Source organism: Festucalex cinctus, chromosome 1 (genome assembly GCF_051991245.1).
Source record: "Festucalex cinctus isolate MCC-2025b chromosome 1, RoL_Fcin_1.0, whole genome shotgun sequence".
NCBI classification, from domain to species: Eukaryota; Metazoa; Chordata; class Actinopteri; order Syngnathiformes; family Syngnathidae; genus Festucalex; species Festucalex cinctus.
The window spans coordinates 31,611,010-31,635,944 of NC_135411.1; the positions used below are offsets into that span (position 1 = coordinate 31,611,010).

The 24,935-nt window shown below is 40.1% G+C and overlaps 1 protein-coding gene across 2 annotated transcripts in view; it reads right to left on the bottom strand.

Annotated features, from left to right (window-relative positions):
* Nucleotides 1-20,680, bottom strand: part of gcgra (glucagon receptor a) — a 45,978-nt gene extending 25,298 nt beyond the window's left edge. The window contains exon 1 of one of the 2 annotated variants that reach the window (XM_077529209.1): nucleotides 20,419-20,680. The gene's annotated coding sequence lies outside the window, so the exon portion shown is untranslated. Of the gene's footprint in view, nucleotides 1-15,740; nucleotides 15,862-20,418 lie in introns of those variants that run through there. The other variant, XM_077529215.1, reaches the window with a different exon arrangement.
* Between the last annotated feature and the right edge of the window lie 4,255 nt (nucleotides 20,681-24,935).

The following is a 24,935-nucleotide window of genomic DNA, read 5'->3' on the forward strand; positions in this document are numbered from 1 at the left end:
AGTCAGCATGAACAAAATGTGTTAGTTGCCAGACAATTGTAGGGCACACATAGGTGAACAAACATGCACATCAAGGGACAATTTAGTGTTCAACTAACCAACCATGCATGTTTTTGAGATGCTGCATACGGCCAACTGTATTTGTGTCTGTGTGTTTGTGCGTATGCATCTCTTCATCTCTTTTACTGCCTAATTAGCTTCTGTTTACCGATGACATTACCTACATGGCGTGGCCACTTTAAGGCAGCCATTTTTTACACATGAAAAAAAAACTACATTCATAACCCCCTCATAAGCAAATATCTTGATTTAATTTTCAGATGTTGGCATAATACTATTAATAATGAAGTGTGTGGGTTGTTTGTTTGACTTCATCCACCTCACGACACTTGCAAGGGCTTCCATTTTTCCAACCTTTTCATGTCGCTGTTGGAAAAAGACACATGCCAGCTTTTCTTGGCAATATGAAAGGAACTATTGGTTTGGCAGGTGGTTTGGCAGAGACATATAGTTTAAGCAGGTCATAGAATAAAAAATAGATGCATTAGTGCTATAATGGAAAACAAAATATGACAATAAAGTCATTATCATGGGAGATTTAAGTTGTATTTTGAGGAAAAAAAGTTATAATTTTCCAAGGCTAAAGCAATATTTTTCCAAGTAAAAATCTTAACAGAATAGTTTTTCGACAAAAAATATAGAAAGATATTTGAATCCTGCACAAAATCAATAATCTTCTGGTCCCAGTATTTATTCCACATGATTAACTCATTCACTCCCAGCCATTTTCACTGAAGCAATCCCGTTCGCTCCCGGCTGTTTTACTGGATTTTGACTGATTTTGCAAGGCCCACAGAATATTGTGTTCTATTGCTATAGAAGCATGGAACTTATCAAAAGAAAGATTAAAGTCTCTTCTTTCATCAGGAAAAAAAGTATGTTTCTATCTGTTTCCGTTTTGCAGCAATTAGCATTAGAAAAGAGCTAAGTTTGTTTCATCATTTTTCACAAATCTATTCAAAATTGTAAGTAATTTAGCTTTTTTTTATACATAGCCCTGGTTGATCTCCTTTGCTCTCCTTCCACCTGCTGACCGTTTGTGTAATAACTACCATTTCTGCAACCGTTCTTTGCAGTTGAGAGGCTGCATCAAAGCCTTCTGTATGCTCTAACATACAAAAAACAAAAAAACGTATAAATACGTCTTTGGGACACTTAGAACAATAAAAAAACGTATTTACACGTTATTGGGAGCAAATGAGTTAAAGATGGTTACAGACGAATAGCTGTCGCTTGTGGGCATGCGTATTGCATGACCTAAATGACACGTATGACATCCACATCAGGCTGCAGTTCACTGGCCTGATTGAATGAATGACGCTGATGGTGCTATGCAAGCGTGGCGCTGGCGTCTTGGCCACCAAATGCTCTCGCATCCGCTCCGGGTTGCTCTACTACTGTTTCTCATCTTGCTGCGTGTGCGTGTGTGTGTGTTTGCACGCTGCTATGACCTGAACTAATGTGTGTGTTTAATTCTCCCGCCCAAGCTGGGTCACTTGCGACGAGTGAACCCAAAGCTTGACATGGGAAAATAAACAACTACTAGCGGATTTTGTTTTTCTAGGAATGTGACTGAAGCGTTAACGTGGCTGCGATGAGCGTCAGCGCGCATGCAAACACACACACACACACGCAGACACACTCGGCAGCTCTTTTGGTGTCACTGAGGCAAACAAGCAGCTGCAGTAGCCAAGAAGCAATCAGCTGGGCTGAACTCTGAGGGGCCTCAGGGTAACTGATTATTTTTTTGCAAACATTACAACACCTGAGACACAGCTGACAACTGCGGTCAGGGCCATCAAGGTCTTCTCGGTTGGCCCAAAAAAATATCAAAAGCACTGACCTACATTGACAACCTAAATGATCAAATTTACTCCATGAAATTGTCTTCTCAGTTCTTTTCATCTGATAGCGTTTCTCTTGACTTCCTTAAGTATGCGTGTTTGGATTTTAGATGGTTTTTTTTTGTTTTTTTTTTGTTTTTTATCCAATCAGATTTCAGCCTCTACGTGTTGCCAGTCAATTCACCCTCACACGGCTAGTGAGCTGGCCCTCGATGACATCAGACATTCTCCGTCCTCTGATTGGCTGTTCAGAGCAAGACAACCATCATTGATTTATTTTTTTTCTTTCTATTAGTAGATTAATATTGATTCTGCATGACTCCAGATGATAAATCTAGCACAATTGCATGCTGATATATTGTGCTTTAGTCTAGTATTGACGGTTTCTATAATTGCTGCACAATATTGGCGGTATTAAGATATGGAATAAGTCAGGTAAATCCCCAGTGACGGTCTAGTGCTCATATGCACAGTCCAGCACTGGTGTGTGTGTACTTGTGTGCATGTGTGGGCATGTGAATGTGTGCCCACATATGTTCAACAATTAATCTTCTGAGAATTTGTTGTGTTGTATATGTGGGGCTTTGCTTTGCTTTCTTTCTCTCTTTTCTTTATTATTTGTGCACATTGGGATAGGCATGTTTCTTTTTATTGTTTAATTTTATTTGTATTAAGTAAGAACAATTTGTTCGTATATACATATGATAGAAATAATCGGGAGTAGGGCTAGATAAGTACGTGTACTTCTTCCTACTCCTTGATGAATGGATGGATGGATGGATGGATTGTTCTAAATGTATTTTTCCAAGCAAATGTAACCAACTTATTACATACATACACTACACAACAGTTAACATAAATTCCAGCTACACTGATTGGACAGTAAATATACTTACTTTATAGGCTACTAGTTCAATTTTGTCTTATTATTATAAATGATTTTTGCACTTGTTTGAGAGTTCGGTTAGTTATTTTCCGTCATAAAAATAGCGCCGTGAATCCTTTTACTAATTTATTTTCATTCCAACATGACCACCGCTACATTGAAAACAACAACGGTTCCGTTGAAGTGAGTGCAGACATCATCTCACGTTTGCACGTCATGACTCAGGCAACATTTTACTAGGGATGTAACGATATCCAAACATCATGATACGATATTTTCATGATATGAAGGTCACGATACGATAATTATCATGATATTGTGGGGGCGTTGGCGATATTTAAAAAAGGTCACAATTTGTAAATAAAAGAGCTCATACTAATAAAAAGCACAATGTTGTGCTTTTGTACATAACAGCAATGCATATAAACCACCTACAATCTCTAATATCAATATTGAGGCACTTACTTGCTAATGCAAGCACACATTGATCGCTTCACAAGCAAATTAGGTTCCCCTTCATTTGCATAGATTTTAAAAATAGAAGGCCAAAACATCCCTAATGAAAATTAGATTGCACTAATAAACTAGCCACTAGAGGGTGCTAGAACTGCACAAATGGAAATCAACATGACTTTTTTTTTTTAACAACGGTGTTCCTTTTAAATATTGTGAACATGACGACAACGATATTGTGGCAGTTTTAATATCACAATATCACGATATTGCCCTTATTGTTACATCCCTACATTTTACCCTTGGACACGAGCAGACAGTAATGGCTGAGTTCAAGTGCATCTTCTTCCCACTAGCTCATATGACTGTTTATTTTCATTTTTTTTTTCCAAACATGCAGCATGATGGATGTTGTACGTGTGGGTTGGCGAGCGCTGAATATCTGATGCTGTTCAGTTTGATGACAACATTGCAACGACTGCCTAATGGCTGCTCTTTAATCTTTAAGAAGGAGGCGGGGATGAGACCTGACAGGAAAGTGCGTTAAGAGCACACGTTGACGGTTGTGAATCACCATGTGGACACAAGGCATCCAGCCCCTCGGCTAGCTAAGCAGGTACAAATATTCATAGAAATACATAAACATAATCGTCAGTGTTGGGGGAGGAGAAGAATGTGTCTCAAAGAAGTCAGGGGTGATGTTGCCTCTGCATTTTCTTGGTCTCTAAAGTGAGGTTGCAGATCATTTGCAGTCTCCCATCTGTTTTTTTTGTTTTTTTTAACGGACAAGAGCATATGAATGTTAAACATACATTTGATATGGTCCATCATTTTCCTTCTCTTACATAAAAACCTACGTTGGTAAATGGTAATATGGACTGCCGTTCAATCTTTGCGAAGGAACGCAAATTGTTTTTTTTTTCCTACCATGTCACCTTAGGGGCTCCGTAAAATATACAAAGACACAAATGAACGATTTACCATTAAAATAGTACCAATCGCTTTAGAATTCTCTGGTGAATAATGAGAATTCAGTTTGAGAAGCAGTCAAATGGGTTGCTCCACTTTTTTGTGTGCCGTTTCAAGGTGCAGTTTGTGAACTACATTCATCATCCTTAAGTAAACACATCTTTTAACATGTCCGCTTACTACAGATTTCTCTTGTTTTGTTTCTCAATCTGCTCAATGCAGATGGGGTGGATGCCACGGACCTGCAGCCATTTTACAGTATTTCAGTCTTAATGAAGCCACACAGTCACATGTCAGTCCACAGGAAAGAGTGCGCGTGTGTACAGTATGTGTGTTTACACGCATGTGATGCAAATGGAAGGTCAATGTCCCTACGAGCCCTCCTGGTGCGTCTTCTCTGACGACACGCTGCTACCAGGAGTCGTCCTCCATCACGCAAGCGCATGTTGTGTTAGTCAAATCCGGCCAACACCCGCTGCTCAGTATAATGTCAGTGATTCGATTAATTAATGTCAGGTGTCTTCACTTTTACTCAGTCAGTTTTGTGTGGTTTCCTTAAAGGTTTTACCATAGGAATAGTTTAAATTGCAGTGAAAATACCATCCAGACACAGACCATATCAAACTAATTCTTTTTTATTTTTATAGTTACACCTCCCACATTTTTGAAACACATATAGACTTCTGAAAACTCATTAACGCCTTTTCACAACCTTTCCAAATAAGCCGCAAAGCATGCTTGCTTCAAGCTATGTATTTTGTCCAGTGCAAGTTTACTGTAAAACTGAAATGTAGAACAAACAACATATTTAAACACCAAAATGTTCAACCAAACCTGTATGGAATGCAAGTTCACTAACTTAATGCTAGTATATCTTTGACTGTCTCACGATTCGATTCAGAATCGATTTTCAATTTTCGATTCAAACGATTTTCGATTCAAAATGATTTGATTGACAAATGATTTCTGCTTCAATTTACAGATATGCACAACATTGTCATGATCTACTCCAGTCTGCTTTGCAAGACAAAATGACAAATAGAGACATTAAAGTGTCCTTTTTTGTTTAATCATTCATTAATTTTGTATTGTAAGTGCCCTTTTCCACAAAAAACAGTATGTGGGCTACAACTGCCTTTTCCCCTTCTTCTTCATTTCTAATTTAAATAAAATCGATTTTTGGATATTAATATCAATTCGATTCGATTAATATGTGAGAATCTTGATTCTTTTATGAATCGATTTTTTTGGCACACCCCTAGTATATAACGTGAAACGATACTGAGCGGCTAATGTAAATTAGCATTTTATGTTACACTACTTCTACTTGAACACACATGGAGCAGCAATAGATACAGAGCATCAGACATATATTCACTCTGCTTTATGGGAATGGCAACATTTGCTGGAGCAGCGGTAGTTGGGGACCAACTCTGTCTCTTTTTCTTGCGCTAATCACGGTGCTGCCTAGCATGTTGTGGCACAATGTGGTAATACACTACAGGCACACAGCTCTAAATTTAGACCTAAACCAATGGGGGGGTTGGGATTGCTTTAAAACCAATACAGCAGTCTGCAATCCATTTTACGTTACATGTGCCTCTGACAATCAATATGTCAAGCCAAACTTTAGTTTGACCCGATTTGCGTTTATTAGAAAGCTTATCTTCCGTATGTTTTGCGGATCTCCCACTCCAAGGAGCTGAGAAACCAAACGTTCAAAGAAACATGTGTGAGTGGAGCCCCACTTGGATTTTTCACCCCAGTGGTGGGAATTGCCTTTCCTCTCGGTGGACGCTTCATGCTGCAGCAGATCATCACGCATGAACAGTGCTGGCGCTACAGCAGGGAAAATAAAAAACTTGTATATAATATGTCTTCCCTGAGACCACACAATGTTCGTGACAACTTGTGTGCGTCTGTGTGTGTGGGAGTGAGTGAACATTTTTCCCCACATATAGCCGGCAGGGAAAAAAATAGATGAAACTCCCATTGTGTAACTCTTCAAGTATGACGCCATGTATGACTGATATGCTTCAAAATGGACATCTATGCTTAGATATTGCAACTATGAGACCTCACATACTGTAATACATACATTCCTTCTCATACACAGTTTTGTGCAACGTACGTCACTGATTTAAATAGCAGCCAATATTATTACTTGTCACAGTGCTTATCTTGTTATGAGAGGATGGTTAGTTTAGTCTCAATCACTCTTTACAGCAGGGGTGTCCAAACTAACGGCCCGGGGGCCATTTTTTAGTGGCCCGCGACATATGCTAAAAATGGCATTTGACTCAGTTGAAATAAAATAAAAACAAAAATGTTTGGAGATGGTCAAAGTAAGATGGGAGGGTGTCGAAAAATACAGGTGCTATTAAATTTTATTTTAGTTAACTAAAACTAACGAAAAAACAAATTCAAAACAACAATTTCGTTAACGAAATAAAATAAAAACGAAGATGCTTTTTTTTTTAAAAATGAAAACTAACTGAAACTACATTTTATGTTTACAAAACTAGCTAAAATAAAACTAACTATAATTATAGCAAAAATGTCCTTCGTTTTAGTCTTTGGTAATTAATTTAATATATGAGCCTCTGGGGATGATTTTAAATGTGATTTTTAGTAGATTTATTTTGATATAAACCGGAAAAATGACATTGCGTCCATGGTGTTTTTTAAAATATTGCGCACAAGTAATACACATTAAAAAACACAAAAAACTAAAACTAATACTGAAACTATCCATACATCTATCCATCCATTTGCTTGACCGCTTATTCCTCACAAGGAGGGGGGGGGGGGGGGGTGCTGGCGCCTATCTCAGCTGGCTCTGGGCAGCAGGCGGGGGACACCCTGGACTGGTTGCCAACCAATCGCAGGGCACACAGAGACGAACAACCATCCACACTCACAAGCACACCGAGGGACAATTCGGAGCGCCCAATTAACCTGCCATGCGTGTCTTTGGAATGTGGGAGGAGACTGGAGTACCCGGAGAAGACCCACGCGGGCACGGGGAGAACATGCAAACTCCACCCAGGAAGGCCGGAGCCTGGACTCGAACCGGAGTGATATTAAAGAACTAAAACTCATAAAAAACTAACAGAACCACCCTGAAAACGAATTAAAACTGACTAAATTCATAACATGATGTGGCCCATGCGTCCTTCTGATTTTCTGTATGTGGCCCTCAATTGAAAAGGTTTGGACACCCCTGCTTTACAGTAAACAAGGCAGTTGCAATGAAAGCAATAAATTAACCTGTATTACAATAAACAACATGAGATTTATTGTATGTCAAAAAGGGATGGAACGTTATCCAAACATCACAATACGTTAATTCTCACAATATTGTGGGGAGGTTGAATTTGATGAATTGCTCAGCCCTGGTCTCTTGAGCAAATTCTTGCATGGATTGTATTATGTATTATGAATAAAGCACGGTTATAATTGCTGGCAAAGGGGAATGAAGCAAACACATTGAAGCACATCCTTCCAACCAAGTGAAAAAAGCTAAAAGAAGCGCTGTTTGTGCGCCGCGCTGCCCGAATCGAATGACACTTGAACCTTGACCGGCGTGTTATCGCAAGGGAAAGAGTGGGGGGTATTATGAGTGCCTATTCAGCGTGGATTCAAACAAACCAACGGAGTCAAGAGAAAAGCAAATCCATGTTGCGTTCTTTCATCCCCCTCTTCACTTTCCATCCTCTGCTGCTATCGATTTATACGCCGTAAATCTTTTGCGTTGCGCTCTCGGCTTTATGTGCGCTGAAGAGGAATTTAAGCTCCCGAAAGGGCCCCGTGAATCACATCGCCCACTCAGCCAGACATGAGGCAGACGTGAAGGCCACCATTTTAACGCGCACGCCACTCGGTCGGGCCCCCCAATGAGTCACGTGCGCTCGGGCGAGTCAGTTAACCACATCAGCCATGTTCACTCTTGATTGGGTTGATTCTGCCTTGAGCGAGTTAGCGTAACTGATGTTTCCGTCATCTCAACCCACCGACCCCTTCGGCCCCCGCGCCTCGACACACCCACTTGACATGTCTGATAACGCCAGTCTCGACCGTCTGGGCGTCTAAATCCAGCCATAAGTTTTATTTTTATGGCATAACTCGCAAAGTGCCAGAGGATTCTTCAAGGCTCGTTTAAGTACGAACATATGGATCGATGGCTCTCCACTTTCACTCCATTAATTTGTCCTAGTTCTGCAACTGCAAGCGTTGACAGATATGCGGTTGCACTCACTTGCGATGTGATAATCTGTTAAGAGCTTGTTCTCATGAGAATTTGGTAGGATTCTATGTAGAAAAAAAAGATATGAAAACTAATCCTCTGCTAATTCCTGGAGTTAGTTGAAAAAATTATCCATCATCATCTGTCCATCTTCTTCTCCTCTTTAGGGTCGTGGGTAAACTGGACATATTTGACTAACAACCAAAGTTACTTTAGTTAACAGAAACTAACAGAAAAACTAAAATTTAAAAAACAATTTTGTTAACTAAATAAAATAAAAACGAAAATGTTCTTTTAAAAAAAAACTAATTGAAAATACATTTTATGTTTACAAAACTAAAACGAACCATAATTATAGCGAAAATGTCGTTCGTTTTATCTTTGACAATTGATTTAATACATGAGTCTTTGGGGGATGATTTTAAATGTGATTTTAAGTATATTTATTTTGATATTAACTGGAATAAGAACGTTTGAAAGTGTGTCACACAGAAGTGACGTCACCTAGCAGCAACCAATAGAAAAGCACCTTCAGATGATGTCACTGCTAGGCAACAATTTTGCGTGCTTGAGTTTTGGCACTAATGGTTCGGCTTGCCTGCTTTTTCATTTAACTCAGCCAAAATGCAATGCTTGGTAAAGAAATGCATTACTTTATTCATTTAAACATGGTGTTTATTAAATATTGCGCACAAGTAATACACATAAAAAAAAAAAAGATACTGACGCTAACTAAAACTAAACTAAAATTAAGCATTTTTAAATAACTGAAACTAATAAAAACTAACCAAACCACCTTCAAAACGAATTAAAACTACCGATAACTAAATTTAAAAAACAAAACACAAAACAAAAATAAAAATGAGCTAAAAATGAAAATTCCAAAAATACTGTATAATAACCCTGCAACAACCATTCACACAGACAATTTCATCTTCAATCAGCCTACCATGCATGTTTTTGGATTGTGATAGGAAACGACAAAAAACACATAAAAATGGTGAGAACATTCAAATAATATTCAAACCCAGAACTTCTTGACTGCAAGGCAGATGTTTATCCTCCAGTCTACCTTGCTGCTCTGAATAAAAAATGTGAACATCCATTTTCGATAACGCTTGATAGAAGTTGGTAAAAAATTGGCTTATATGGTGTTAACTTGTACTCATGATAGCTAATGACGTCGTTCCTGACTCAGTGTGCAAATGGATTCAAGCACGACTGACTGAAGAGCTACCAGCTGCACAAGCGTCGACACCAAACAGACAGTCGTTCTCCTAGCTTTCACAGCTAATCAGGAACTAGCGGGGAATGCTAGGCTAAGCTAACTTGCGCTGCACCAGCTACAAGCTACTAATGCTAATCGATTTTAGTAAGAATGGGCTTAAGGTTGAAATTTTAGCTAAGATTGGAGGAGTCATCCTTTTTTTCTCCATATAAAAAGATTCCCACTAAATTCTCATTGTTTTCAGTCCAAAATTGACTTTTTGAAATTAATGATCCATGCAAAACTCTTTGAAACTTTGATCACATCTCATCTCAAACTCATCTTATCTAGCACCACATTTCTGGGAAAGGGGTTATTTGCTTCCTGTCTGTTCCGGTAAGTTCATTAAAGCAATACACGATGTTCTTTCGTTGGTTTGGAAGAAACCACAATTCTAATGTGGGTCTTGAGTTGAAGACATTAGGAAAACTCCGGGTTAAATGAGCGAACGTTTGTGCAAAGTAATGGAAAACACACGTTTGTCTGAAGCTTTCACGTCCAACAACCACTCTGGCCCACAACACTAGACAAATAGTGTCACAAATGAATATTTATATATAAATGTGAATATGCCAACAATCAATGCTGCCATTGCCTGCTACTGTATATTTCCTTGCTGTCTCGCCTCTTAAGTTGCCAAAATGTTTATTAATGTGGCGTAGTTTACAGTGATGTAGAACGATATATTGAGAGCTGTTTCAAATAATTATTTTATACATGAGAGAGGTCTACTGATTTAATGTTTGTTTTTCCTGTGATGAGGTGGATTTTGTATTGCAGTGAAGGTATGGCGAGAAGAGTACACTGGACTTTATCATCTTGAATGTGAAGTCAGGAAGGATGTGATTGAAGTGTTTCTGTGTTTGGCCGCTCTCCAAAGAGAACGTGCTGGAGTCAGTCTGTTGCTTCTTTGGTTTTCTTCCACGTGGATGCTTTACAGCAGCTGTCAGTGATGTTGTCTGACTGGTCAACCACACAAGCCGAGTGAAAAACAAAATCCCTTTGACCCACTCCGATACGGGACGCTGGCGTTTTTTGGCCTGTCAGCTTGATTAATCTGACCGTTTCCCACTGTCGCGCAGGCGCCATTACAACACTCTACGTTTGTTCACACGGGCAGGAAGGTACGCTGCTGGCAGCCACCCAGGCCGCGCTGAAGCGATGGAATGTTCTCTGGGTTCCGTATCTGCTGCTGCTTCTAGTACTGAGCGTAGAACATGAGCCAGGCGGCAAAATATGGACTTGGATGGGGAAATTATAAATGGGGGACAACTGATTGGGAACCAACCTCCCAAGTAACTGCAAAACAATTGAAATTTGTCTTCCGCTTATTCCTCACAAGGGTCGCGGGGGGTGCTGGCGCCTATCTCAGCTGGCTCTGGGCAGTAGGCGGGGGACACCCTGAACTGGTTGCCAGCCAATCGCAGGGCACACAGAGACAAACAACCATCCACACTCACACGCACACCTAGGGACAATTCGGAGCGCCCAATTAACCTGCCATGCATCATGTCTTTGGAATGTGGGAGGAGACCGGAGTACCCGGTGAAGACCCACGCGGGCACGGGGAGAACATGCAAACTCCACCCAGGAAGGCTGGAGCCCGGACTCGAACCGGAGTCCTCAGAACTGGGAGGCGGACGTGCTAACATATATATATATATATATATATATATATATATATATATATATATATATATATATATATATATATATATATATATATATAAGTTCAATTTTACAGAGCTGGAAGCACTGTTTTTTCTTTCTTTCTTTCTTTCTTTCTTTCTTTCTTTCTTTCTTTCTTTCTTTCTTTCTTTCTTTTTTTTGGGTTAAAGAACGGACCATGTTCTGGAACTGTCAGGAGAATGCTAGGTGCTAAGCTAACGTGCGCCACATTAGCCACAAGCTGCAGCTGGCTAAATGCTGTCCTTGGTGCAGAGACACTCCTCAAAGTGAATAATCCATTCCTCCATTGCCGGGAATAGGCTAACAGTATGCTTTTGACAAGTATCACTCCAGGAGGACAAAGGCATGCTAACAGGCGTTAAACTAACGTGAAATGTAGATTAGCATTTGCACCATCGAGTACTGAGTTTATTTCGGCTTTTGAGATCTGCACAATAAATGTTCTCACAATTATATCTTTGATTTTGTTTTGTTTCCATGTGAGATTCAATGTATGTTGTGATGTGAATTTTAGGCCCTCAGTGCTACTAGTCTCATAACAGCCCCAACAATTGTTTATGGACAAAAGTATTGAAACACTTAAGTTCTGACTAAACTCATATCACCCCGAATTTGCACACAACTATCCAAAATGCTACAGATGAAGAACTATGACCCTGTTTTATTTTATTAATAGATGTCTCGTGAACTTTTGACCAAACAATGTATCTTAAGAACCTTTTTAAAAATATAGGCCGTTTACAAGAAACTGATTCAACTTTACGTTGAATTTAAACCAGCACTTTTCTTCTCCAAGTGTGTGGTTTTATTGGCCCATAAAGAGCACATCAGTAATTGGGTTTCCTTCTGGGGTAAAGGGGGCGGGATAAACGCTTGTTTTGGAGGTTACATGAAGAGGTTTCACTCTCTGCTTGCAGAACAGCTCGGTACACACTTGGGGGAAGATGTAATAAACTTTCAACTTATCCGTTTAAGCCTGAATAAAAAGAAATGGTCCGTTTAAAAGTGTCTGCGGGCGACACGGGAGTCGATGTCTATTCAATAGGCAGAAGATGTTTCCTGCTCCTGTACAGGAAGGGATTGGTCCTTATGCTTCCCTTTTTAAATTGTGTATATTAACAACATGTCTGTGTGCATGTACCGAGAGGAGTGTGATGAAGCATTTTTTCCCCGCCAAATGGCATTCCTTGCGATTTGACTTTCATTCTACTACACTGCGATGTTGATTTGATTAATTGTTCAGCCCAAGTGTGTAGGACAGTTGGTGGAAAGGCGTTGACATAAAATCTGGCAAATGTCACTTTTATGAACACGGTGTTAAGGCTGTCATGCGTAGCTGGAGGAAAATGTATTGCAGGTCAGCTCTGGTGTGTTTTCAAAGCATGACACCTGTGACTGTTTATTCATATTAATGCTGATTTAAGTAGCCCCCAGAGGTGCCGCTATAATTACATGCATGCGTTAATTAATACACAGAGCTGTGCTGCAACGGAGCTTATTTTCTTGAGGGTGTTTCTATTATTTACTTTTATAGTGGCTCCATTAAATCTGTTATGACTTTTACTGCATGACTGATTTTTATGTGACAGTGAAAGAATATGTCACAGAGTGCAAGTCGACTATATGGCCACAAGTATTGGGACACCGGGCCATTCCAAATGCAAATAAACAAAGAATTTACTCATTTGATGAATTTTAAAATAAAATATTTAATCTGCTATGGACATTTTGTGTAAAGAGTTGCACCAAATAGAACTTATAATATGTTCTCACACCAGCCAGCACCCTATCGCTTTTGATAAAGTGAATGCGTGTGGGAAAGGTGTTGTGAGCTGCTGGCGCCCGGCGGCAACATCACCCTTATGGACCCTTATCGGCACTCTGTTACAATCCAGAGTGACAGCTCTTTGTAGTGGCGGGCTATTCTTAGCAACCTCCTGGATTCATAATGTTTGGCACCGAGCCCAAACAGCAGCCTGCGGGTGTACATGGTGGTGGTCACACTTTTCCCCGGCGCGTCGGGCTTGAGGATCTCCTGAGTGACATCTCTTGTTTGTTGACACACTTTTGTGTCCTACCGCTTGGCTCATCTCGCTCTTGGCTTCTCGGTAAGCCCCCATTCACCCGCTGCCGCATGTCAAGTCGAGTCACAAGTGTTTCTTCTCTTTTTTATATGTAGAAGACCCTTACAGAGCATCGGTGGAAAGGGTGAAAACAATCAATGTTGAATACAATGTAGTGAATCCATTCATTAGCATCGTTTGATTAGCATCGTTTCTCCAGCCACCTCAAACAAACTGCTACCTTTAACTTCATCCTTGCGAGATACACCTGCGCAATTGAATAATTTATGTCAAGTGATTTGTGACACCCATTTTGTATGTTTGCAAAATGATTGCAATAAAAATGAGACCCAGTTGAAAATGCTGAGAATGTCCTTGGGAATGATGATAATGGACAAGAATGACTTGTATTAGGAGCAAGCTCATCAGTGGGACAAACAGACAAAGATAGAGAGGCCAGATTGAGATGGTTTGGACACGTTTAGAGAAGGGACACTGGATATAAAAGGATGCTGGAAAAGAAGCTGCCAGGTAGGAGGCTGAGATGAGATAAGGGAAGATTTAGATAGCTGGAGTTAGAGCAGAAAGATGGATTTAACCCTCTTGCTCGCTTTTAAACACAGTTCAACTTATTAAAACACTTTTACAAAGTATCTCTTGGCACCTGTTCCACTCTCTTACTTGCAGTTTTCCAAATAAGAGACAATTGGGCATATTCACTAAGAATGCGCTGCGTCCGGTAATAGCGCGAAATATTGCACCACAACTGCACCCGCAGTCTGCACCCAGTTACCCACCTATTCACTAAGGATATTGCTCTCATCATATACAGGTGCAAACACGCCCACAAAACTGCAAATTTGCACCTGATTTACCACACATGGCAATGGATTTGCGCCAAGAACATGGTTGTTATCGTAACAGTTGCGAGAAAGATGACATTAGCAGGAAGCGAGGTTGGACCGAGAGGAAGCGTTTAGAGCGCCATTAAGCAGAGAGGACGACAACGACGTCCTTCATTCATAAAGTACAAATTATTGGTGCGATTGATTTTTAGAAATATGTTTTCAGAAGTTGGCGTGGGCGTACAGTATGCATCTGGCACGTAAAAATGATCGTAAAATGCCTCCCCGCCATTGCCGGTCAGCCCGGGTTATGTTATGTGTCCTAAACCAACATAGAAAAATCTCTCTCTCTCTCTCTCTCCTCTCTCCTCTCTGCCGTGCATATTGTGACGCAAACTGATGTCATGATCCCGGGATCGAGGTTGCGGCAGGTTTATACATGCTTTCCATAAACGTTATTTGCGTCACGCAAACTACATGTGGCTGTTTGCGCTGGCGTTAGTGAATTAGACGCTGCATATCAATGAGTCCCATTAGCATTGGGGTGGGCATCTTTTGCGTCAAATGTATGCAAATTACCTAATTTATATACGTGCAAATAACACCGGTGCACCGTGACACAATCTGTTTGGCAGAGCACTTAGTGACGGATTTCCCCATCTGCGTGTGTTTAGTGAATTAGGCGCTCCCGAATTGCTCCATTTTTACCGGTTAGCGCCGTGCAAAGGCGACGCAAACCTTTAATGAATAGGCCCCAATGTGTACTTGCTATGCTGTATTAAGTGTATTAAATATGTTGTATTGTAACACCACAATGTTCAGCCAAATCATATCATTCATTGCAACAAAAGTCCGCTAGCTTAATGACATAGGATGTGAACAACATAGACTGGGTAAATAAAGTTTAGCATTAATGTTAGAACAATTTTAATCCTTCAAACAACTATGATTATTAACATCTATTTCAAGTCAACACACAAGAATCAGCAGCACATGTAAACACATTAAGCATACGGAAATCCTCGCAGGCATACATTTTCTCTGTTCTGTGGGAACGACAACTCTTACGAGAGCTTATCGTTGCGGACTTTTCACTACCTCTTCTTCTTGCTCCTGATTATGCTACATCTGTTCCAGTAGACTTCAGTGCTGCATGGCGTTTCAAGCTACAAGGTGGTATTACACTGAATGCGTGCAAACCTTAATTTGTATTTGCATGCCGACTGTAATATCTGTAAAAAAATGGTCACCCAGCCAGGGTGCCTACGATTGGATTTCTTTTTCTATCGAACATTGAAAAGTGGATGAGGATCATGTAATGCAATTTTCCCCTTCTATCTTTTACAACCCCTGGCGATACTGACCACATTCATGATGACTGGAAGACAGCAATACCAAATGCTTTCAGGCCAACTTACCGCCCGAGTCCTCGAAATGGTGAGTCTCGCCAAACATACAGCGTAACAGGAAAACAAATGTAATCAAATGTGTCACCTGCCAAGTCTTTCCTGAGTTACATAATAGAAACTGTGAGTAGTAGAAGTGCATGAGTGGAGGCAAAATGACACATAAAGCGCTCTTGTGCTCATTTTGTATGCATGCAAGCGCTGACGTATTATCCAAAGAGCTGCGATGTGCGCGCTGTTCACCACTTAAAACAACATGCATCACTCACTCATCAAGCACACGAGAAGGCACAGCACAGACGCTTGTCTTCATTGCATGTACACTTGTGCTGAATATATTTGCCTGCTTAACGGCCTTAATGAAATTAGCTGTGGTGGCGGAGTACGAGATGAACATGCCCAAATTGTTCTTGCACTGCGTGATGCTGTTCGATTGGCTCCAATTAGGAAACAAAACACCGCCGGACTATTAAAATGCCAATTACAGTTCCTCATTGGCTTCCCATATATATATTTAGCACGTCTGCATCCCAGTTCTAAGGACTCGGGTTCGAGTCCAGGCTCCGGCCTTCCTGGGTGGAGTTTGCATGTTCTCCCCGTGCCCGCGTGGGTCTTCTCCGGGTACTCCGGTCTCCTCCCACATTCCAAAGACATGCATGGCAGGTTAATTGGGCGCTCCGAATTGTCCCTAGGTGTGCTTGTGTGCGTGGATGGTTGGTTGTCTCTGTATGCCCTGAGATTGGCTGGCAAACAGTCCAGGGTGTACCCCGCCTACTGCCCAAAGCCAGCTGAGATAGGCTCCAGCACCCCCCCGCGACCCTTTTTTTTTTAATGTTTGTTATTCTTACAGAGCACAGCAAAAATATTTCTGCATTGTTGTATGCTCTGTTTGTATGTGTTGCTGCACTATGTGTATTAAAGCAGCAGTTGTTTTGAGGGTTCATCATTATAAAAACATCCATTCTCGATACATTCGTGGACTGAACGCTTCAGGAGGTCTTTTGTCCCAACAGCAATTAGGCTGTTTAGTGCCTTAATTAAGGGCATTGGCTTATGACTGAAGCCCATTTATTTACTTCTACTGTTTGGACTCACTGGTTGATTAATGGCTGCCTGTCTTGCATGGTGGATTGCTATTTATGTTTTTATGTGTATGTGCTGCGAGATGCCAGGGATTAATAAAGTACCTCTCTCTCTCTCTCTCTCTCTCTCTCTCTCTCTCTCTCTCTCTCTCTCTCTCTCTCTCTCTCTCTCTCTCACTCTATATATCTATCTATCTATGCATGCTAATTAGACTGTCAATGGTGTTTTGCATACATGAAGCCTGAGGAACAACAACTAATTAGAGTGAGGGCGTGACTGATGAGATGTCAATCATTTGCCGGACACACTCTGATCACCGGCATGCCCCAGCAGCCTCGTGCTGACCTGTTCAGGAACTTTCCTTAATATTTTGGAATAACACTACTAACAAGCTAGTAAACAGAATCAGAGCAAAGGGTGTTCAGAAAGCTGAGGGGATTCAGAAGTGATGCTGAATTTGCAAGATTCATATTGTGAATGAGTCATAGCCTGCTGTACGACCAACGTAGCAGTGGTGGCTAACACTGACTTGTTTACAACGGGAATACTAGCTTAATCTTGCTAGCACTACTATTTTGTTGAAGCCAGACAGCATTCTACTTTCTATTTAGCACAACTTGGCACTTTCATGATTACATGAATCATGAATGGCCAAGTTTGAGAATCATATGTCGGTGACAAGCACGGGATCAGGAATTAGGGGGTTATTTTTATCTTATCCTACTGTATCTTCTAATAGCAATGACCAAAAGAACAAAGCAATAGCATAATTACAAAGATAAGGAATTAAAATAAATGTAAATCTAATCTAAATGAAAAACAAAAAGACTAACATGCTGATAGCTATGTGGTTAATAATAGTCTATGCTGAAATAATGTGTATAATATTCCCATCAGACATTTGCAACGAATAATAACGGCTTTATTGGCCAAAATAAATGACCATATATGCCAACACAAAACAGGAATTCTGACCTGATGATGAATCAACAAATTTCCCCTGTTGACTGCTCTGTATGAAATACAAAATAGATACTGAGAAGAAAGAAAGAGTGCCATCTGCTGGACCTGTCAGGCACTGCCACAAATGCAATTACAGATAATAAGCGGGAATTCAGCCAAGTCGCAACACATATTCCATCTGCTGCTACTGCTGCAAACCTCATTTATTCAACTCAAATGTTTATTTAAACATGGTGCACATCTGTTTGTCAGTGTTCCAGTCTTAAACATGCAATCTAATCCAATAATGTGTCTGACAAATGATTTATGCATTGGTTGGAATAAAAATGGTCTGAACTTGACAGTGCCGTTTGTAAACTCTCTGGCTTCATCTGCTTTAAAGTAGCAAACTGTCAGTCGGGGCTCAGAAAGATTTGTATTGGGTCAGGCTGCAAAATGTGGCCAATTTTTTATTTGTATTGATCATCAAGCAGCCATACAATTGCATTGCTAATTCACGATTGCTTGAATTCCTATCATTAGCTTACGGTATATTGTCACTGTTGGGCGGAAACCTCGTTATGTCCAAATGTGGGCCATTTAATTTTTTTCCCCCACAAATTGATACTACTGCTTAGCCCTGATGTGGTTAAATTTGACAAATAAGTAACCAATCTCACATGCTGAAAATAGCCTGAGAACAAATCTATTCACTTTCTTGGACCCTTAACTGTAAAATTCCACCTTTTTTCCTCAATCTGTGGAAGTCGTGCATCATTTTGTCAATTTAAGATTGAAAGTCTGAATGTTTTTGTTTAGACAATTAAAAGTGCAAATTGTTAGTTTACATACATTTGAGTACGCCCGTTTTGTTAAAACTGGATCGCTGTAATGATTCGGTCCATAAGAAAATTGTCCGCCATAAAGGTAAGTGGGTGCAGATTAATTTCCGTGTATACACTGCTAGGTCAGTTGATGTAACTTCAGTCGTTTGTTGCTGTTGAGCCTTTTCTCTTCTTGTCAGGGACCTAAGCACGAGCACAGACTTTAATGACAGCAAAATAAATTTACATTATTTTTCTTTTTTTTTTAAATTAATCAAATTAAATGCAGATTGAACATGATTTTTGGGCGGTATTGCACTGATGTTGACCTGAACCAGTATATGATAGCAATATAATGCATGATATCATCTTGAGCAATGCAGTGTTTGGTAATTCAAGCAATATTTAGACTTCCTGGAAAGTGCTTTTGAAGATTGGAGGATACTGCAAAGATGAGGACAATGCAAACCTTTGTTTATGCAATAGCGAAGTCATACTCCTTGTAAATGAAAAACGGTGAGTACGGCAGTCACTGTGTTCATGTGCTGCATGACAACGTGTTCTTATGCTATCCAGCAAACTAGTTCATTGCATGTTTGTAAACGTAAAATCTAATTATAATGAAAAACTCCATTTTAAAAAAAATCCAATGATAACGCAAATACAGCTCACTAACTACAATTTTCATTTACTGGGTTTTTCGAATTTAAAAATTGTGTCAACGTAAAGAAATGTGTAAAGTTCTCAATTTCTTTTTAGACAAATAGAAAAGGATGGCTGTTGAAGTAATGCTGCATACTCAAGTAACTTTTATACAAATAGGATACGCACAATGAAGGAATAAAATATGTTAAACCAACTTATGACTCAGGCAAAAGGGAACAAAAAATGCCGACTGAGAAAGAGTGTGGATGTGACGCTATCAATATGCTGCCCAGTTTGTTCCATTTGTAACTCCACCATAATTACAGTAAATATTTGTATGAAAATCATTTATGTTAACAATGGCATAAATCAAAAGAATGATGTATGGTATCACTTTTAGTGGCAGAACCAAATTTCTCAATTACACGTTGAGCTTGAAAAGTGTACTCTGTTTATCTGTTATTGTCTTGTTCATGTCTGCTGTCAAATGTGCATTGTATGCATGCGTGGAAAAGAATTTCCCCTTGGGGACAAATAAGTGTAAAGTCTAAAGTCTAAGAAAATTGGTAGGACTCAACTTTAATTTTACAGCAGGCAATTTGCAAATATTTACGTAAGACTAATAATGTTTTATTAAAGTATGTTACATGTAAACTTACTTATAATGAAGGAAGCTTGTTTTTGAGCGTTACAGGAGACCACAATTTTATTCACAAATATTCTAAAGCGCTCTCTCTTATGATAATGCAACAACAATAAGAAAAAGTCACATTAACAAATGGCAATATTGTGTTGCATATTTTTAGAATGTGCAGGTGTAGCCAAACAGCACTGAGTGTCTTTTTATAGCCTAAACATCACAGATCATTTTAATGTGTTTTTTTTTCTTCATTTTCTGCAAACAAAGCAGAGAATTAAACAAAAATGTTCATAGAATAGCTATAAATCTAAGAAAGTGATCACTTAACACTATTTCCAGAGCTGTGCTGTACGTGTGTTGAGTGCACTTTTTTTTTTTTTCTGTTGCCTACACTCACAGGCTGCACACTGTAGATAGAAACCGGCTTGGGATAACGTTGCATTTGAGCGACAGCGATAAAGTAACTCAACTCGCTTTGACGTAACAACCCTCGGATAAACTTCGCGTTCCCAACATTCTCAAAAGAGGAACAGAACAACAACAAAAAAGTATTTACCTGTTGTGGATGGTTCGCCTGCTTCGGTCCCCGTCAGTCCGTCTCATCCTGAGTGCATGTGGCAAAAAAGACAAGAGTGGCTCCTGCTTTTTAAATCCAAAACTTGTTTTTTTTTCCCCCTCCACCTCTACCAAGAATCAATTATCGTCCTCCGCGACCGCGCCAAGTGAAAAGTTTCATTTTACATGGTTAGTGGGGGGGGGAAGATGATAATTCAGGTGGATGTGGCTCTGTGGTTGATGTCACGCCACTGGAGACTTGCTCCGACGCCGCACGCGTTCCTTTTACTCTTGTGACGTCACTTGGGGGGGGGGGGGGGGGGGGGGGGTATTTATTTAGTGTGTGCGTGCGCGTGTGTGCGTGCGTGTGTGTGTGTGTTAGATCGCAAAGTGGTGTCTTAATTGTATAAGACGTCCACTTAATGTGTTCACTCACCGGGCACATTACGCCCATCCCTAATGCGGGTGCTGATTTTTATAATGTAAGCTACCACACTCTGTTGGCCTGAACAACAGCAGCACTGACCTAAATTCTAATGTTTGTTCCATGGAAGAATTGTATTAACTTATTGCAACACTGTAAAAACGGATTTTTTGCCCTTGGAGATATTACCTTGGTTCCATGAATTATATTTACTATTTTTCTTCAAGTATTCACAGTTAATTAAAAACATTTGGTATGCTTCAATGTGTTATTATATTGTGTTGATTTCTTCTGTGTAATGTGTTTACATCAATTTTTGAAATACATTTTAAATGAAATTAATAATTAAAATTTACTCAGTGAATGTTTAATTTTAGAAGTGCTAAAAATGAGTAAATTGTACGAGAGAGACAGACAGAAAGAGAGAGAAGTTTCTAATTTGACATGTTTAATAACTAATATATTACTGCGCTTTTATTAATTGAATTATTTTTCCTGCTTAAAGCCATCCAGGAAACATAGAACTTTGACTTGTGTATTATTCAGTCCCCAACTTATACATAGTGTCTTGCATAACACTTAAGTAAACATTAAACCTGTATAATTTGTCATTTCAATTTGTTTTCAACAAAGACTGAAACTTCAAGTTTTCATTTTTTCCTGCAATTTGGTTTATTTATTATAAATGAATCCTAAATTTGGGGTAAGTTGTTTGCATTTTATTTTGGAATTTTAATCTCTATTGGGGCAGTATGGTGAATGAGTGGTTAGCATGTCCGCCTCCCAGTTCTGAGGACTCGGGTTCGAGTCCAGGCTGCAGCCTTCCTGGGTCTTAGCTGGCTATCTTAGCTGACTTTGGGCAGTAGGCAGGTTACACCCTGAACTCATCGCCAGCCAATCGCAGGGCACACAGAGACGAACAACCATCCACGCACACAAGCACACCTAGGGACAATTCGGAGCGCCCAATTAACCTGCCATGCATGTCTTTGGAATGTGGGAGGAGACCGGAGTACCCGGAGAAGACCCACGCAGGCACGGGGAGAACATCCAAACTCCACCCAGGAAGGCCGGAGCCTGGACTCAAACCTGAGTCCTCAGTACTGGGAGGTGGACATGATAACCAGTCATCCACTGTGCCGCCACTTTAGGAATCACATTATTTTTTATTTTTTTAATAACTTGAAAATTTCAGATTTTGTGACAATTGCCTGGAAAAGTGCATTAATTGATTGATTAAGTGATTTCCATTTCTGGGTCTGGCCATGGCCTGCGCGTGCTAATGGAATCTTTTCCAGTCCTCTTGGACCTTAAAGTGAGTTCTGCAGCAACTTTGAAAAATGTGCGTTTGCATGACAGCTGGATGCACTCACACTCACACTCACACACGCAACGCTGCTTCTTGCACAGCACTTTTCTAAACACCACGTGACCTTTTTTTTTTTCTCTCTCTCTCTTTTCAGCTTGAGCATTCTTGCATACAAGAAAATATTAATTTGTCTTTCATTATTGTGTGCCTGGGGCTGCAGGGGTTGTTTTTAAAGAACAACCCATTGTGATATAGGACGCTGTGAACATTTTCAATTAAAAGCACCCAAACAAATAATATTTATGTAATGATTATATAGTTGTATTAGATGGTTTTGACGATATGCGTGATGATTCCCAAGAGGGCTCATTTCAATGTTTTTCCAGTAGAGAAAATGACGTGTTATTTAAGTGTCGCTGTCATGTAGAGGACACTTTCCATCAGCCTCTGGGGAATCTATACGGCTTTTCAAAATGCTCAGAAACCAAAAATGATTAGCCAATAAAAGAGATAGCAAGGAAAAAATACAACAAACTTATGGCCTGTAGGCTATTAATGGCCCATGAGAGCATTTGATCCGGCCCGCAAACAAATAAAACCTTGTAGGATCCTTTACATAATGTTTTTAAAAAGCCTAAAATAGGACATCCTACTGTTAGCAATGCAAATGACTGTATTTGTTATTCAGATGACCGACTGCTGATGATTGCGTTTTACCTTATGGACTGCCCTGTGGGGGCTTTCTGCCACATTCCGGTCATTCACCTTTGTTTATGAGCAAAGTTCAAAAGAGCGTGTGTGTTTTTCAAAGAGAAGACGCAAGGATCGACTGCATCAGCACAGGCAATTCGAAGTAAGGGCATGTCCTTGGACAGGGACGCTCCTCCAGTTAGAAGTGCAGATTTTATTTCAAGTGTCAGCATAATGTGCAGCAAGATTAATGGATTGCTCGAGGGTCTCTAACCAAATCCATTGGACTGCCAGTGTTAATAAACTATAGTAGGATTACTAGAAACCAGCATACTGGGAAAAATGGGGATTCCCCCAGCTCATTAATTCCATGTGCTGCAATAGCTACTTCGGACGAACACGTTTACTTATTAATTTGAGGTGGAAATTGAAAAAAAAAATGTTTTTCTGAAGATAATTAAGCTCAGTTTTCTCAAAAACAACAGAATAGTCACAGATACTACAGTGAGGCTGGCAACCTGCACCTCACATGCACGTTATGTTCTGGGGTTGGATCCCAAAAGCGTAGACACTAATAAGAGTTTAACACTTTATTCGCATAACATCAAGAGGCGTGGAACTAACTTGACTTGATCAAATACAACGAGAAGGCATCGAGGAAAAGAGGAGCAGGTGGCCAGCTGGAGAGAGGACTAATCTGACAAAACACACACTTCTCAGTTCGGCTTATATAGACAGTGAATTGATCAGATTGGCTGTGGCTAGACATGTGGGTAACATGATTGACATGGAATTATCTGATTGGCTGTTGACGAGATAAAGAGATTAAAGGGATCGTTTGGCTTTTTTAACATGAATCTCAATTTGATCCTCACCTCCCGTGTGTGCGATCAGCACTGACTTACCCCCGACAGCGTTCTGTGACACGCGTTCTGGTTCGGCGTTGGACGAGAGGAAAATAGTCCAGCAAGCTGGCTGGGGTCTCGGGAATAAAGCGTTTTTCTTCTAAAAACTATTTGTTTTCAAAAGTGTGATACATTTCCATCACAATACTCTTTTCTGAATAAAGTCAGACGCCATTACCGCCAGCCACTACTTTTCTGTTCGTTCGTATCACATTTGATAAGCACATAATCAGAATAATCCTTATTGGCCAAGTATGTAAAAACACACAAGAATTTGTCTTCGTCCAAGAATCATTAAAAATAACCAAATGCCCAACAGAGGGAGACAGAAGGAGAAGCCTGGTGGTTCGCTAATTAGCGCCCCAAGTTGCTTAAAATGAGCAAAAAGGAAAACATGGGGAGGGAAGAAGATGAGGAAAAAACTCCAGTCAAGAGGGGCACAGTATGGGATCAGGGGAAAATACTCTATCATAATATAATACTAAATAATAAAAAATACTTTCCTGGCAGCCATAAATGCATTCAACACAACACGGTGGGAGAAGTGAGTTAAACCTCACACCTGGCTTTTGGAATTATGACCCTGAATTGAACTGCTCTTCCTTAGCAATTTTGCGAGATCTGTGTGCAAAAGAGCCTCCTGAGTACAACAGGCGTTTTCCACTCGCTTCGTCCAATCGGTGAAAACAGTCGAAATTGAGCTTGACATTTGGGTGGCCATCGGGCATGAGTCAGCGGCCAATCTGCAGCAAAGAACAATTCCTGGCACGTTAAGATGCCGCTTCCTCATTTTCGGCTCCCTCTGGAAAATGGAATGACCTCGGGAGGTGGAGATGGGCCGCAGGAGCTAAATAAAAGTCGAGAGTGCGCTCGAGAGAGAGAGAGAGAAAAAAAAGCAGGCATCTGCGGCACAAAGTTCACTTAGCTGACTATTTCTGAAACAAAGTTTAGTGACCTTTGCCTTTCAAGGACACACACACACACACATGCAAACACATACCTTACTGTAGCAGATCAAACAAATACAAAATAAACAACACAGCTTAACTTCCAGCAACATCACTTAATGGAAGAGGAAGACTATACCACATTGTGCTGAATTGTGGTTACTCAACTAGAAAAGGAGGCATTTACTTTAGGCCTTTACTTGCAAAAACAAGCAAACAAACAAAACATGTTTTTAATAGTAT